The sequence below is a fragment of the Xenopus laevis genome, chromosome 1S (genome assembly GCF_017654675.1).
Source record: "Xenopus laevis strain J_2021 chromosome 1S, Xenopus_laevis_v10.1, whole genome shotgun sequence".
NCBI classification, from domain to species: domain Eukaryota; kingdom Metazoa; phylum Chordata; class Amphibia; order Anura; family Pipidae; genus Xenopus; species Xenopus laevis.
Window position 1 is genome coordinate 63,482,210 of NC_054372.1, and position 14,981 is coordinate 63,497,190.

At 38.7% G+C, this 14,981-nt stretch overlaps 1 pseudogene; it reads left to right on the plus strand.

Moving 5' to 3' along the window:
• The first annotated feature begins 1,211 nt into the window (after positions 1–1,211).
• Positions 1,212–13,037, plus strand: LOC108706742 (annotated as a pseudogene).
• The last annotated feature ends 1,944 nt before the right edge of the window (positions 13,038–14,981 follow it).

Here is a 14,981-nt window from a genome sequence, read left to right on the forward strand (position 1 = left end):
AAAGCAGGCCCAGTTGTAAAGGAAATTTTAGTTGTCAGGATCTTATAATTTCCAGTATTTGGAATCACAATGATGCTTGTACACAATTCTGTAGGCGCAAATCTTGAACAAGAGACATGAATATGAGAGGGACTGAATAAGATAAGCAATAAAATGTAATAATGGGAGTTAAACTGTAGCCTCACAGAACAATTAGGGGCAGATTTATCAAGGGTCGAATTTCGAGGGTTTAAAAACCCTCGAATTCGACCCTCAAAGTAAAATCCTTCGAATTCGAATATCGAATTCGAAGGATTTTAGCGCATAAGGTTCGAACAAACGATCGATTAAAATCATTCGATCGAACGATAAAATCGTTTGAAACGAACGATTTTAAGCGATCGATCGAATGATTTTTATTCGATCAAAAAAAGCTTAGAAAAGTGCTGGGGAAGGTCCCCATAGGCTAGCATTGGACTTTGGTAGGTTTAAAGTGGCGAAGTTTGAAGTCGAAGTTTTTTTAAAGAGACAGTACTTTGATTATCGAATGGTCGAATAGTCTAACTATTTTTACATCGAAACGTTCGAATGATTCGATTCGATCGAATTTGACCAATTCGATGGTCGAAGTACCCAAAAAATTACTTCGAAATTTGAATATTTTTTCATTCGAATTATTCACTCGAGCTTAGTAAATCTGCCCCTTAGGGTAAGTGACCCCAATTTAAAAGCTAGAAAGTATATGAAGAAGCAAATAATTTAAAAAAAAAAAACTATAAAAATTACACAATAAAAACCAAGGGCAAAGTTGCTAGGAATAGCCCATTCTATAACATACTAAAAGTTAACTTAAAGTTGAACTACCCCTTTAGGGCAGGACTGTCTCATTTTTTGTTTTTTGCTGGTCCAAAAGTACAATTTTTAAACCTGCAAAACGAAACCGGTTTCTCAAAATTGAATGGTTGTCACTCCGGTTTGTCATGTTTTTTTTAGGGTTTCAGTGTGTGTTGAATACATAGAGGAATTTGTGACAGCATCAAAATCATTACCAAATGCCCAAACTTCTCTTCCGAGTAAGAAGAATTACCCAGTGTTGACTGTCACACTGATCATGGTTTAGGCCCTTCCCTCCACAAGATGGCGCAGGCGTTAATGTGCACGTTCTACTGTTCTGAGTGTGGAGGGCGCCTATTACCCGGAGCAGGGAGGTGTGGCTCCAGACTGAATTCTCGTGAACAACGTGGAACATGGAGACAGCCGGGAAGGTGAGAAAGTTTCCTGTGTAATTTGCCATTGGGGCACAAGACGGCCAAGTGTGGTGGTGACGCGGTTTGTGAGAGATTGAGACATTTGCGTGATCCCGGTAGATCTTCTCAGCAGCTCTCAGGAAAGTGTAGTTGTCAGCTGTTAGGGGGTGCAGGAGTTCACTCGTGAACTTGAACCTGCAGTGAAGATGTTGCTCTGCTACTGACTGCATACTCTGTCTAATGAGAGCCACTGAATGCTTGTCAGTAAGATTAACTCGTCCCCCTGCCACAGTCCAGCTACATTCTTTGCATTGGATATACTTGTGGTGAGTGAGGTGGGTGCAAGGAGCAGTGCTATAAATGCCACAGGATCTCCTAAAATGGACATCTATCCCAAGAGTTAGTTATTATAACATTGGCATGTATTTTGAATAATATTTTCACTGGTAACTAATTCAGCAACAAAACTATAAGATATTTTGTGCTGCAGCTATCTTTCATTCATATGTTATTTGGGAACATGCAGGGCATGTTGTGCCTTTTAAACACAACTCCTGATATGATTGCTATTAAAGGAAAACTATAACCCCAAAATGAATACTTAAGCAATAGATAGTTTACATCATATTAAGTGGCATATTAAAGAATCTTACCAAACTGGAATATATATATATATATATATATATATATATATATATATATATATATATATATATATATATAGAGTCAACTACAAGAGGTCCTCTGCACTCAACCCATTATCAATATATTTAAGACAGCGACATTTTGTGCATACTGCAACACAGGGTTGTTTAAAGGGTAAGGCATTTTTTGTAGCAGTATGCACAAAATATCGCTATCTTAAATATATTGATAATGGGTTGAGTGCAGAGGACCTCTTGTAGTTGACTATATGTATTTTGTGGTCACACCCTCATTGCCTAATGGTTTTAAAAAAATAGTGGTGAGCACAACTTTCCCTCGTTATATATATATATATATATATATATATATATATATATATATATATATATATATATTTAAGTAAATATTGGCACTTGCACATCTTCCCTTAAACCAGCAATTTGTCTCCATACATGATATGGCCACCAACTGCAGGGCTATATCGGGTTAATCCGAACATTCTGCCCTTGGGCCGAACGATCAGATTACAACGAGGAGCAATGGGCTACAACGAGTCCGTTGCTTGAAAAATTAAAACTTCCCGATCTATATTGTGGCCAGTGGCATAACTACCGGGGGAGCAGGGGGTCGATTGGGCCAGGGCCCGCACCCCATCATGGCCCCCCGACAGCTCACACGCCACGAATTCCTGGCTGATTCCCGGGCCGTTCCGGGTGTATGGAGGGGGGCCCAGCTGTGAGTCCCATGCCAGGGCCCGCCCCCCTCTAGTTATGTCACTGATTGTGGCCAGATATGGATCCCGTCAGAAGCCCCCATACACGGGCAGATAAATTTCCGAATTGGTCTAAAGGACCGATATCTGCAGCTTAATCTGCCAGTGTATGGCCAGCTTTACTGTAACAGTAAGTTTGGAAGAAAAAGAGAGAACTCGATAAACAGAGTATTTGGTACGGCTGTAAAACAATCACCTTTATCCCAGAGACACATGGTACAGTTCCTGCTAGTTCTGCAGGTGTATGCATCTTAACTATTGTAACAAAACTGGTAGGTAACTTTCTTACATCTGTATTAACTTTTAGGTCATCAAATGTAAAGCTGCTGTAGCATGGGAGGCAGGGAAACCCCCTCTCAATTGAGGAAGTTGAAGTGGCTCCCCCAAAAGCTCATGAAGTTCGCATTAAGGTAAAATAACTCAAATTTGCCAGATGTTTTAATAATAATTATTTATCCTACATTAACTAAGTGCCTTTCATGTGTGTTCTTTTGTGCATTTTCAGTTTTTTCACTTTACTTTTGGTTCTCAATTTCTGCATCATTATTTTGTGAATATTTTCAACTTGGAGGCACCATAAAAAAATTGGCAAATTTCAAGTGGAAAAAGTGCCCCCCCCCCTTTTAGATGAGCTCTGTAACCCGGGTCAAAGAAGTTAAGAGAATGGAATATTTATCAGCCTCTAGGCTAATTGGATGTATTATATGTATAGATCAGCAAACTGCCCCATGGAGAGTTTAGATAATAACAACACCCACCCCCCTCTAAAGGTGGCCATACACGGGCCGATAAAAGCTGCCGACAGACCAAGTCGGCAGCTTATTGGCCCGTGTATGGGGGCCCCCGACGGGCTTCCCCGATTGAGATCTGGCCGAAAGTCGGCCAGATCTCGATCGGATGGGGTTAAAAATCCCGTCGGATCGCGGCCGCATCTGTTCGTTGATGCGGTCCCGCGATCCGACCGCCCGTTTGGCGAACGCTAGGATCCGATCGTTGGGCCCTAGGGCCCACGATCGGATCAGCCCGATATTGCCCACCTCAAGGTGGGCATATCGGAGGGAGATCCGCTCGTTTGGCGACATCGCCAAACGAGCGGATCTATCCGTGTATGGCCACCTTAACACCCCAACCTATACTTCATATCAGTGTTGATAAGAAATCAAAATGAACAACAATGCCACAGTTCGTTATTGTTTCGCACTCTGTTTATTGGTTTAATTCATTGTGACACTTTTGTTCACACTGTAGCACATCTTTATAGTTGAAGCATATTGCATAATGTGATAATAATGATGCTGTCTTGTGTGCTATAAAATCTGAAAATCAAAAATGAATACAAAGTTTAAAAAAATATGTTCAATAAAAAGCCAGTATTTTTGCCTTATTTGATACATAAAAAGGGTTCTCCTAACACTACGCTCATATGAAAATAGAAATTCCAATCTGTAACAGCAAATTAGCATTCGTGCCAAAGCTTATTTGGGTATTTTTGTTGTGACCCACAGTCTACAGCTAAGAGTACTCAAAGGGAAGCAGAATGATTGGTTGGAAGCAATTTTAAAAAGTCCAGTTGAAGCAGCAAAACATGTGAATATCTAGCCTTTGCAACCATGACTATTTTAATATTGTAGATAGTCTCCACTGCTGTGTGCCATACAGATGCCTACACATTGAGTGGTGCTGATCCAGAAGGATGTTTCCCTGTAATATTAGGTCATGAAGGAGCTGGCATTGTGGAAAGCATAGGAGAAGGAGTTACCAGAGTTAAACAAGGTAAGGATTCTCACACCCTCTACTTCTTCTAGGGCTAGGCTAATGTCAAGCTAGTCTGTTTCTTTCTCTGAGTAGCTGTTATGAACCCAAAGGAATGCATTTTCCTGCTGATATCCATTGATGAGTGTGGATCCTCTGTTGTTGCTGTTTCTCCGACTATGCTTCTACACAGGAGGAGAGATGGCTCATGATATTATTAGACTTACATTGTCTCACTGTTGAGCAGTGTGTGTATGTTTGGAATTATACAGTTTACAAAATCTGCACTGGCAATTTTTCTCTTTGTGTACAAATATTGGCTTTTTATAGTTTATAGCAGCTGGTCAACTCCAGAATGTGGGTTAGATCGGGTGCTGGCACAAAGGTGTGTATAGCAGCTGGTCCACGCCACAGTGTAAGTTAGACCAGGCGCTAGTGAATTTTTTTTCTTTGTCTAGTGTACAAAATCTGACTAGACTAAATACATATGTACAGATTTTACCCTCATTATCCGTGAGTTCTAGACAAAAAATCAGTAATATACAGGTACTAAAGGGCACCTGTTGGCTAAATATACTATCCCCAACCAAAGGTGGGGGCTAATAGAGCCCTTGCTCTGGTTGGGGGTAACAGAATTAGTCTATGTCAGTCAGTCAGTGTGTGTTCGCAAATGCGCTTCTGTCGCCATGCTCCTAATGAGCAAGTTGCGGCATTTGCTCATAACGCGGATGTATGTGCCCCAGCGTGGCTGCTTGCACCGGGAGTCCCTTCCTGGTGCGGTTGGCCTATGCTGACAGGGGGCAATTATATAAAAAACAATCTAGTGTTATCCCCAACTGGATTGTGGGCTCTATTAGCCTGCACCTTTGGTTGGGGATAATATTTTTAGCCAAAATGTGCCCTTTAAGGAAGTTTTGTTTGTGGTATAAATTTAGTCATTTATTTATTTAAGCCACTGCTACATCACTGATATTCTATTTCATAGGTGACAAAGTAATACCCCTGTATATCCCACAATGTGGTGAATGCAAGTTCTGCTTGAATCCCAAAACAAACCTGTGCCAGAAGATAAGGTATTACAAGAAACACATCACTTTACTTAGCTCTGTTACCAGCTGGTATATTTTGCACAGAAACACTAAGGAATGGGTGCGGGACAAATGCATTTACACACAGTTCTCACTAATATAGTCTATAAAAAAACTGCATAATAGGCAGCATCTTGTGATTTATTTCAAATTATCAGTACTTTTGGCTATCATCCAAGTTGATGTTGGACGTGCATTTTGCTGCATGCATGATTCAGCAAAACACTCAAATGCTAACTTCATGGACTAGGACTATGCAGTTAGCATGGCCTGCAAGTCATCGAAAGAGGCGGAGCAACAGTTTATCACCCATCCGCCAAACTAAGGATTGCTAGAAGGACCAAATACCTGTAGGACTCTCCCTGTGTGCCATTGTTTTTATGTTTACACAAGGTATAAATAGTTTGTACATCAATTCAAATGGATAGCTTTTTTGTTCTTTATTTTTTGTTTTTAGAAATGTAGTCATTAAATACAACCATTACATTTAGGGGCCCATTTACTAGCATTTGAATGGCGTTTTTTTTCCCCACAAATCTTGAAAAATGTGTGATTTTCCTATGTCTTAAATGCTCTAAAAATTCTAAATTGATAAAGTGAAAAAAAACACAAAAACCTTTAAGAAGAAACTTTGCCAAGTAAAAGTTGTCGAGGTCTTATAGAAGTCTGTGGAAGCTGCGCTGATCTTATTGGACTGCTTTTAATAAAATTGGACTTTTAGAGGTTTTTGGGGTTTTTTTTCACTGTGATTGTCTGAAAAACTGAAATTTTAGAGGTTTCGAAGCATTAGTATTTTTTAGCGCATTGTTCAGCTTTTTTGTTTGCACTTTTTTATATTCAGCTCTTGGTTTTAGAGTTTGTAAGTATCATCATGACATCTAAAACCACTAAATTTCAAGCTTTAATAAATAAGCCTCAAAGTATAAAAACAGTTAGGGGCCGATTCATGAAGCTCGAGTGAAGGATTCGAATGAAAAAAATTCGAATTTCGAAGTATTTTTTTGGTACTTCGACCATCGAATTGGTTAAATTCGTTCGAATTCGAACGAAATCGAACGAATCGAACGAAAAATCGTTCGACTATTCGACCATTCGATAGTCGAAGTACTTCCCCTTTAAAAAAAACTTCGACCCTCTACTTCGGCAGGTAAAACCTACCGAAGTCAATGTTAGCCTATGGGGAAGGTCCCCATAGGCTTGCCTGTGATTTTTTGATCGAAGGATTTTCCTTCGATCGTTGGATTAAAATCCTTCGAATCGTTCGATTCGAAGGATTTAATCGTTCGATCGAACGAAAAATCCTTCGATCGATCGCAGGATTAGCGCTAAATCCTTCGACTTCGATATTCGAAGTCGAAGGATTTCAATTCGAGGGTCGAATTTCGAAGTATTTTTAACTTCGAAATTCGACCCTTAATGAATCTGCCCCTTAGTGTGTTTAACAATCTAATTGTACATTTGCTGTACCATTATATAGCGAATAGTAGAGATGCACCGAATCCAGGATTCAGTTAGGGATTCGGCTTTTTTCAGCAGGATTCGGCCGAATCCTTCTTTCCATCTGGACCGAATGTGAATCCTAATTTGCATAAGCAAATTAGGGGTGGGGAGGGAAATCACGTGACCTTTTGTCACAAAACAAGTATGTCTAAGATGTTTTTCCCTTCCCACCTCTAATTTGCATATGCAAATTAGGATTCGGTTCAGTATTCGGCGATTCTTTCACGAAGGATTCGGGGTTGGGCCGAATCCAAAATAGTGGATTCGGTGCATCCCTAGCGAATAGCTGTAATAAATAAATTTTGAGTAACTGATTAGAAGGCACTGAGGGAGGTTTAGCAACATTTTATAGCCTTATTTAGTTTATGATCATGTTATCCATCAAGAAAACAGTAAATCCAGTTTCCCCATATCTCATTATATTTAGATATTGTTCCATTATGAAGGGCAGAGACGTATTCCATTAATTTTACCTCCTCTATCTTGTTCTGCAGTTTCATATCTGTAGAAATACCCAGCTGTTTCCATTTCTTACTGGCTACTGTCAAAATATGGTCCTCCAGTTTCCTGGCTGAGTTTTTGTATTTTAGTTTGTTTCCTTTGGATAATGGTCCTGGGCTCCCTTTGTATGTTGTCTGGAGGACCTGTAAAAGCTCCCTCACCATCTCAAATGGATAGCTTTAATGGTGTAGAAACACAAATCAAAGGAGGTCACTCAAAACAGCGAAAAGGAATTTATGCAAGAAAATGCAAGAGGTGCTGATTACCCAGGGATACCACCAACAAGTAACTCAAAAGCTCAATATAACGTAGAATGGGTTTGCACACTCTAACATGCAAACAAAAGGTGGTATTAAGTACATTCCTTTTATATAGATATAAAAATGTACAACAGGTAGATCAATATCTTATACAAGACAATTTATACACAATGATACTAACAAGTATATACATACCACCAAAAATTGCGAATACCCCAACGTTTCGGCACACTAGCCTTTGTCAAGGAGAATCCCCCTTGACAAAGGCTAGTGTGCTGAAACGTTGGGGTATTCTCATTCTTTGGCAAAGTGTATCGCTCCTTGTGGTTTGTCTTCATATTTTACCTTGAACTTACAAAATTGATGGTATGTATGTACTTGTTAGTATCATTGTGTATAAATTGTCTTGTATAAGATATTGATCTACCTGTTGTACATTTTTATATCTATATAAAAGAAAGTTTATACCACCTTTTGTTTGTATGTTATTTAGAGTGTGCAAACCCATTCTACGTTATATTTTGCTTTAATGGTGTTACTGGTCCTATAAATAATCAATTTTAAAAGCAGAACACTTGTCACCATTAAAGGGGCAATACATATAGAAAACAGGAAGTAAGTAAAATTATCTGCGCTAACCTTAAAAAAAAAAAAAAAAACAACTTTTGATCCTTAAAGACAGATTGTCTAATCTAACTGAAGGTCCCTACAATCTAAGGCACTTCCGGACTTTGGAGTTGAGGAGCATCTTTAAATCTGATCGTTTGTTCCCCCCTCCACCAGACAATGAGCAGATGTGAGGAATGAGTGGTCCCTGGGGAATGCTTTTCCGAGGAGCCACAGACAACAGCATACACATATAAATTACCAAAATTCGCTTTTGGCTCACCTGCAATAAACCAGATGTCTCTCCTGCCTGCATTCCTTAAGTTTAGCACCACACATACTTTTTACACACAACTGTGCTCTATATTATTTTCAGTCAGTATCGCTGTAAACTTCTGCTTCATTCAACAGAATTACTCAAGGCAAGGGATTTATGCCTGATGGCACCAGTAGGTTCACATGCAATGGACAACAGATTTTCCACTTCATGGGCACCAGCACTTTCTCTGAATTCACTGTTGTAGCAGATATCTCTGTTGCTAAAATAGAAGACTCTGCTCCTCTGGACAAAGTCTGCTTGCTGGGCTGTGGAATCTCAACTGGCTATGGAGCTGCAATTAACACAGCAAAGGTAACTGATTTCTAAGTTTCTGTTACATGCACATTAATTAAAAGGCACATGATTGAGATGGGTGCTGGCCATTTATATGTTCTTTTAATTACATTTTATAGTTGTGGCCTCTCACTTGCTGCATAAAGGTAATTGCAAGAGGACACATTTATCCAGCATTTGTAAATGAGAAATTTGTGGAGCCAGGCAATCTTTGTTTTTTAAAGCTTCCCTGTGAATCCTAAAATAATATATGAAACTGTAACTGGATTTTTTGTTCATCAGGTTGAACCTGGCTCTACATGTGCTGTCTTTGGTTTGGGAGGGGTTGGTCTTGCAGTCATTATGGGCTGTAAAGTAGCCGGAGCTACTCGCATTATTGGAGTTGACCTTAACAAGGACAAGTTTGCAAAGGCATCAGAGTTTGGAGCTACAGACTGCTTAAACCCAGCGGACTTCAACAAACCTATTCAGGATGTGCTGATTGAAATGACTGATGGAGGAGTGGACTATTCCTTTGAGTGTATTGGCAATGTCGGTGTTATGGTAATTACATGTTTAGTTTATATTTCTGAAATATCACTTCATTACCAGTTTGGGTACATATCAAATGAATATCTAAATATATATTCATTTAATTTGTAGTAAAATAGTACTAAGGGCTGTAACTGGCATGTCAGAAGACTGTAACTGAATTTAAATGCTTTTTGTTACTGTTCTTACCTGTGACCAGAGATCAGCATTGGAAGCGTGTCACAAAGGCTGGGGTACAAGTGTTATAGTTGGAGTGGCAGCATCTGGCCAGGAGATTGCTACTCGCCCTTTTCAACTTGTCACAGGGAGGGTTTGGAAAGGAACTGCCTTTGGAGGTGAGAACTTTTCCATATTTATACTTTTGTTCCCATTTTTGTCTGTCTTCACATTGTTTCACCCATTCTGTGTACGTGTCCATCTGTCTATGTTCATGTCTATGTTTCTATCAACACTATAGTGATGACATAATAACTATGAAAACCATAACAATTCAGTATAATGGTTCATTGAGGGATGCAGCTATAATTGTTCTACTGTTTTTACGACAACTTTGCCTCTTGAGGCCATTGATTATTTAATTTGTTGCTCTGAATATAATAGGGCAGCTCCCACAAATGAATATAAGCATATGCAGTTAAAGGGGAAGACCTTTGTCAGTGTATCTCACTGTACCTTTATACAAGCCAAAAATAAATTTAAAGTGTACTTCTATCTTGGGTGTATTTATTCTGTAAGAAATAGGAAACCAAAGGCAAAAGTGATTCTGGGGGTCTCATATGCCCAGTTTTCTTCCTTCATTTTTTATCCTGAGTGCAATACATTTTATCATAACTGATAAATACAGTGTTGTTTTTCTTTCTCAATTTTCCCTTAGGGTTTGAGTCCATACACACGCGCTTATTTACATTACTTTGTACAGAGCTTTATAAATGAGTTATTTCATGCACCAGTAAAAAAAACAAAAAAAAAACGACAGAGGTTGGCTTATAAACAGTGTTTCTAGGAAAGATGCCTTGTTAGTCATACAGTATGGGGCACATTTACCTAGGGTCGAATATCGAGGGTTAATTAACCCTCGATATTCGACCGTCGAAATAAATCCTTCGACTTCGAATAACGAAGTCAAAGGATTTACCGCTATTCCTACGATCGAAGGAATAATCGTTTGATCGAACTATTAAATCCTTTGAATCGAATGATCATCCTTTGATCAGAAAATTGTTAGGAAGCCTATGGGGACCTTCCCCATAGGCTAACATTGGCCTCGGTAGGTTTTAGGTGGCGAACTAGGGGGTCGAAGAATTTTTTAAAGAGACAGTACTTCGACTATTGAATGGTCGAATAGTCGAACGATTTTTAGTACGAATAGTTCGATTCGAAGACGAAGGTCGAAGTAGCCCATTCGATGGTCGAAGTAGCCATATTCGACCATTCGAAATTCGAACTATTTTTTCTCTATTCCTTCACTGAAACTAAGTAAATGGGCCCCTAGGTGTGCTATCTAGTCAATTTATACAATGTGCACTTTCTTGTGTATGTGTTGCAGGATGGAAGAGTGTGGACAGCGTACCAAAGCTGGTTTCTGAATACATGGCAAAAAAGATCAAGGTTGATGAGTTTGTCACTCACACTTTACCCTTTGGTTCTATCAATGAAGCATTTGCACTTATGCATGAAGGGAAGAGGTAAGAGCTGTTAAGGGCCCTTCTACATCTATCTTTTAATCCTATTCCATCCAGTTGGTAGGTTATTCTGAACATATTTGTGTGCTACAGAGTTCCTTACAGACTTGTTTTAATGGAGAAAGTAAGGCTGGATAGGCATATACTATATCTTCCTAATTTTGCAGTTTATGTATACTTATGCAAGGTGCTATATATACCCTGCATCTTTGTTAACATCAGCACAATAAATAAGAAAATAATGCACAGATCATGCTGAGTTTTGCTCTGTTCAGAAATAACAAAAATATAGCTATTTTTAATTTTTTTAAATTACATCAATAGTCAAAAGTATGTTTAGTACAATGTTGAATACTTGTTGCACTAGTATGTCTGTAAGTGCAGTGCAATGTGCAATTTTGAGTTTATTGCCATGTGTTATTCCCACAATGCAGCATTTTCTCCAGAATTCTGCCATCATTGATGTTGCAAATGGGTAATGCTTTTGATGCTGTTGCTCTGCACCTACCTTAGTTGCATCCGATTCGGTAACAAAGTAATGCAACTGCATTTGCCTCTTATAGGTCCCTGGTAAGGCCTCATCTGGAGTATGCAGTGCAGTTTTGGGCTTCAGTCCTTAAGAGGGATATAAATGAGCTAGAGAGAGTGCAGTTTGCAACTAAACTGGTTAAGGGGACAGAAAATTTAAATTATGAGGGTAGATTGTCACGGTTGGGGTTGTTTTCTCTTGAGAAAAGACGTGTGAGGGGACATGACTTCTTTTTATAAGTACATTAGAGGGTAGATATATTTTAGCATAAAAGGGATCATCAGATCAGAGGCCACCCCTATAGACTAGAGGAAAAGAACTTTCATTTGAAGCAGTGTAGGTGGTTCTTCACAATGAGGACAGGGAGGTTGTAATGGTCAATTCTGTTAATGCCTTTAAGAGTGGCTTGGATGATTTCTTGGACAAGCATATTATCCAAGGCTATTGTGATACTAAATTTTACAATTAATATAGATATTTGTATATATCGTTTCAGTGAGGGTGTGTAGAAATGTGAGCAGGATATCATTTGGAGAGGTTGAACTTGATGGACTTTGGTCTTTTCTCTTACATTACCATTTTGAACGCTACCAGATTTTTAAAAATTAAGATTTCACTTCAGGAGACTTCTGCTCCTCCTTTGCACTGCCTTTTTTTCCTGCTCCTCATACTCCTTTTTGCAACGAGGAAATACTTAGTGCTGGCATTGAGCTAGAGAAGCAGTTAATGAATTGCATAAAGAAATCCTGACAGCCGAAGATGCCAGACAGTGCATATTGTCCATCACATGAAGTGAAAGTATACTTTACCACGCTACGCAATATTTTGGTGCTATATAAATACATGTTAATAATAATAATACCACAGATTATAGCCTAAACAAACTGGGAGTAATGTGTGAATCACTTAACCATGAATCACTTAACCATGTTTTACCCGATCAGTTGAAAATTCATGGACATGTAGAAAATCCAACTAGAAATGCTGCACTGAATGCAATTTAATTAAAATGCAGCCTGGCCCTACAACATGCATTTATTAGGTGTTTCTGAATTTCCAGATGATCTTATAACCGTAACCCTCTTCAAGTGTATAATGGTAAAATCTTTTTTTTTTTCAGCATTCGCAGCGTTTTGAATTATTAGCAATTTTCCTGAAGAAATCCTTCACAAGAAACATGATGGATCATATGCCCGTTTGTTATGTAATACACAGCACTTACTATTACTTCATTAGATATGATCTCTGCAAATGCATTTAATGCATCACTGTATATTCCCTTACTGATTTCATATTCTGTAGCTAAATAGCTAATAAATTGAAGTAACCTTGTGTACTTGTTCAGTTTACTTGCTTGGCGTGTCTGTTTTTCATCTCATTTGATGCACTTCGAAATTCAGGCAGCCCAGCAACGTATTTATGATGCTATGTCATCACGTAGGAAGATTTAGCATTGTAATGTGAATGCTAATTGGCATAGTTCATCAACAATTGTTCTATTGGGTGCAGTATTTGGTAGTGTGCTGGCAAACTGAAGCAACTGCAACCACCAGAAGCATTGCCTGTTCAGCAGCCATCATTCTGCTTGATGCAGTTTTATGTAATTTTCCAAATGCAACACTGCTGCACTTCCCATCTTTAACATACTCATACATATGAAAGCCTGAAGCAGGTCACTTGTTAATTATATGTCTGCACTGCAGTGTACCTGCAAAGCCATCCACAACCTGGGATAAGGTGCACATGCAGCCAATCCTGGCAGGCACTGGAATATTCAACCTCCTGTAATCCATTGCCATATTTCTTAGATCTCCAAAGTACGAGACCAAAACTCAGTTTCTGCAAGTGTCTGTTAGTGCTGTGCAAGTCATCAAAAGTGTAAATGATGTCATGAGGGGTGTAGTGGTGGTTCTTTATTCATCAGATTGTCTCTGGAGATAATCTAACACTTAGGGGCACATTTACTATTGGTCGAATATCGAGGGTTAATTAACCCTTGATATTCGACCCTCGAAGTTAAATCCTTCGACGTTGAAGTTGAAGGATTTAACGCAATTTGTTCGATCAAATGATCGAAGGAAAAATCGTTCCATTGAACGATTAAATCCTTCAAACCGAACGATTCAAAGGATGTTAATCCATCGATCGAACGATTTTCCTTCAATCCCAAATTGCCTAGAAATCCTATCGGGACCTTCCCCATAGGCTAACATTGATGCTCAGTAGGTTTTAGTTGGTGAAGTAGGTGGTCGAAGTTTTTTTTAAAGAGACAGTACTTCGACTAGTCGAACGATTGGTGGTAAGCTTTATAGGGATACTGATTGTAGATGTAATAAATCATTATAGCATTAAATGAGATGTAGCATTAAATTAAGTAGGAATTAGATGTAGCATTAAATATTTCTTAACTTTTGGGTCTCTAACAGGGCTGTGGAGTCAGTACAGAAATCCTTTGGCTCCTCAGTTTATGGTACCATGTTTTACCGTTGCATGCTAACAGTATATTAATTACTTTAAAACACTTTAATTTTTGATGTTATTGTTCCTTTAATATACTAATGTATTTTCCATGTTGATTGAAAGAAGTTAAGTAGCTAACAGTTGTGTTCAGAATAAAAGCAGTCCAACATCACTAATTAATCAATCACTGTTTTTGGTAGAAATGATATCTCTTATAAATATAATTTACTAGTAGGTGTAGTAGAGTAATAGAAAACCAGCAGACCCAACAGTCATGACATGCATTCTGCTGATTCTGTGTGAGTCATTAATTAAGGCTTCTTCAAAATAATAGCAGTGTTTAAAATAATAGCTGGTTCCAGATAATAGCAGTGTGGAGTTTAATTAGTGAGGTCATTCATTCTGTGAAAAACGTGTGTCAGGAATGGGTGTTTCCAGACATTGTTCAGAAGAACTGCATACTTTAATTGGAGAGGAAAAAACATATAAAGAATTGCAGAAAATGATAGGCTGTTCATCTGAAATAATCTCAAATGCTTTAAAATGGCAAGCAAAACCTGAATGACATGGAAGAAAATGGAAAACTACAATTCAAATGAATGCCTCGGCCAATGATCAGCTCCAGGAAGATCAAAGCATGTCTAAAGTTATGTGCAAGTACTGTTACAATTAGAAGATGCCTATCTGAAGCCAAGCTATCAAAAAGGTCATGTTGCCTTATGCCCAAGAGGAAATGCCCTTGAAATGGGTGTTTCAACACAACAACCCCAAACACACCAGTAAATGAGCAACATCTTTGTTCCAGACCAACAAGAT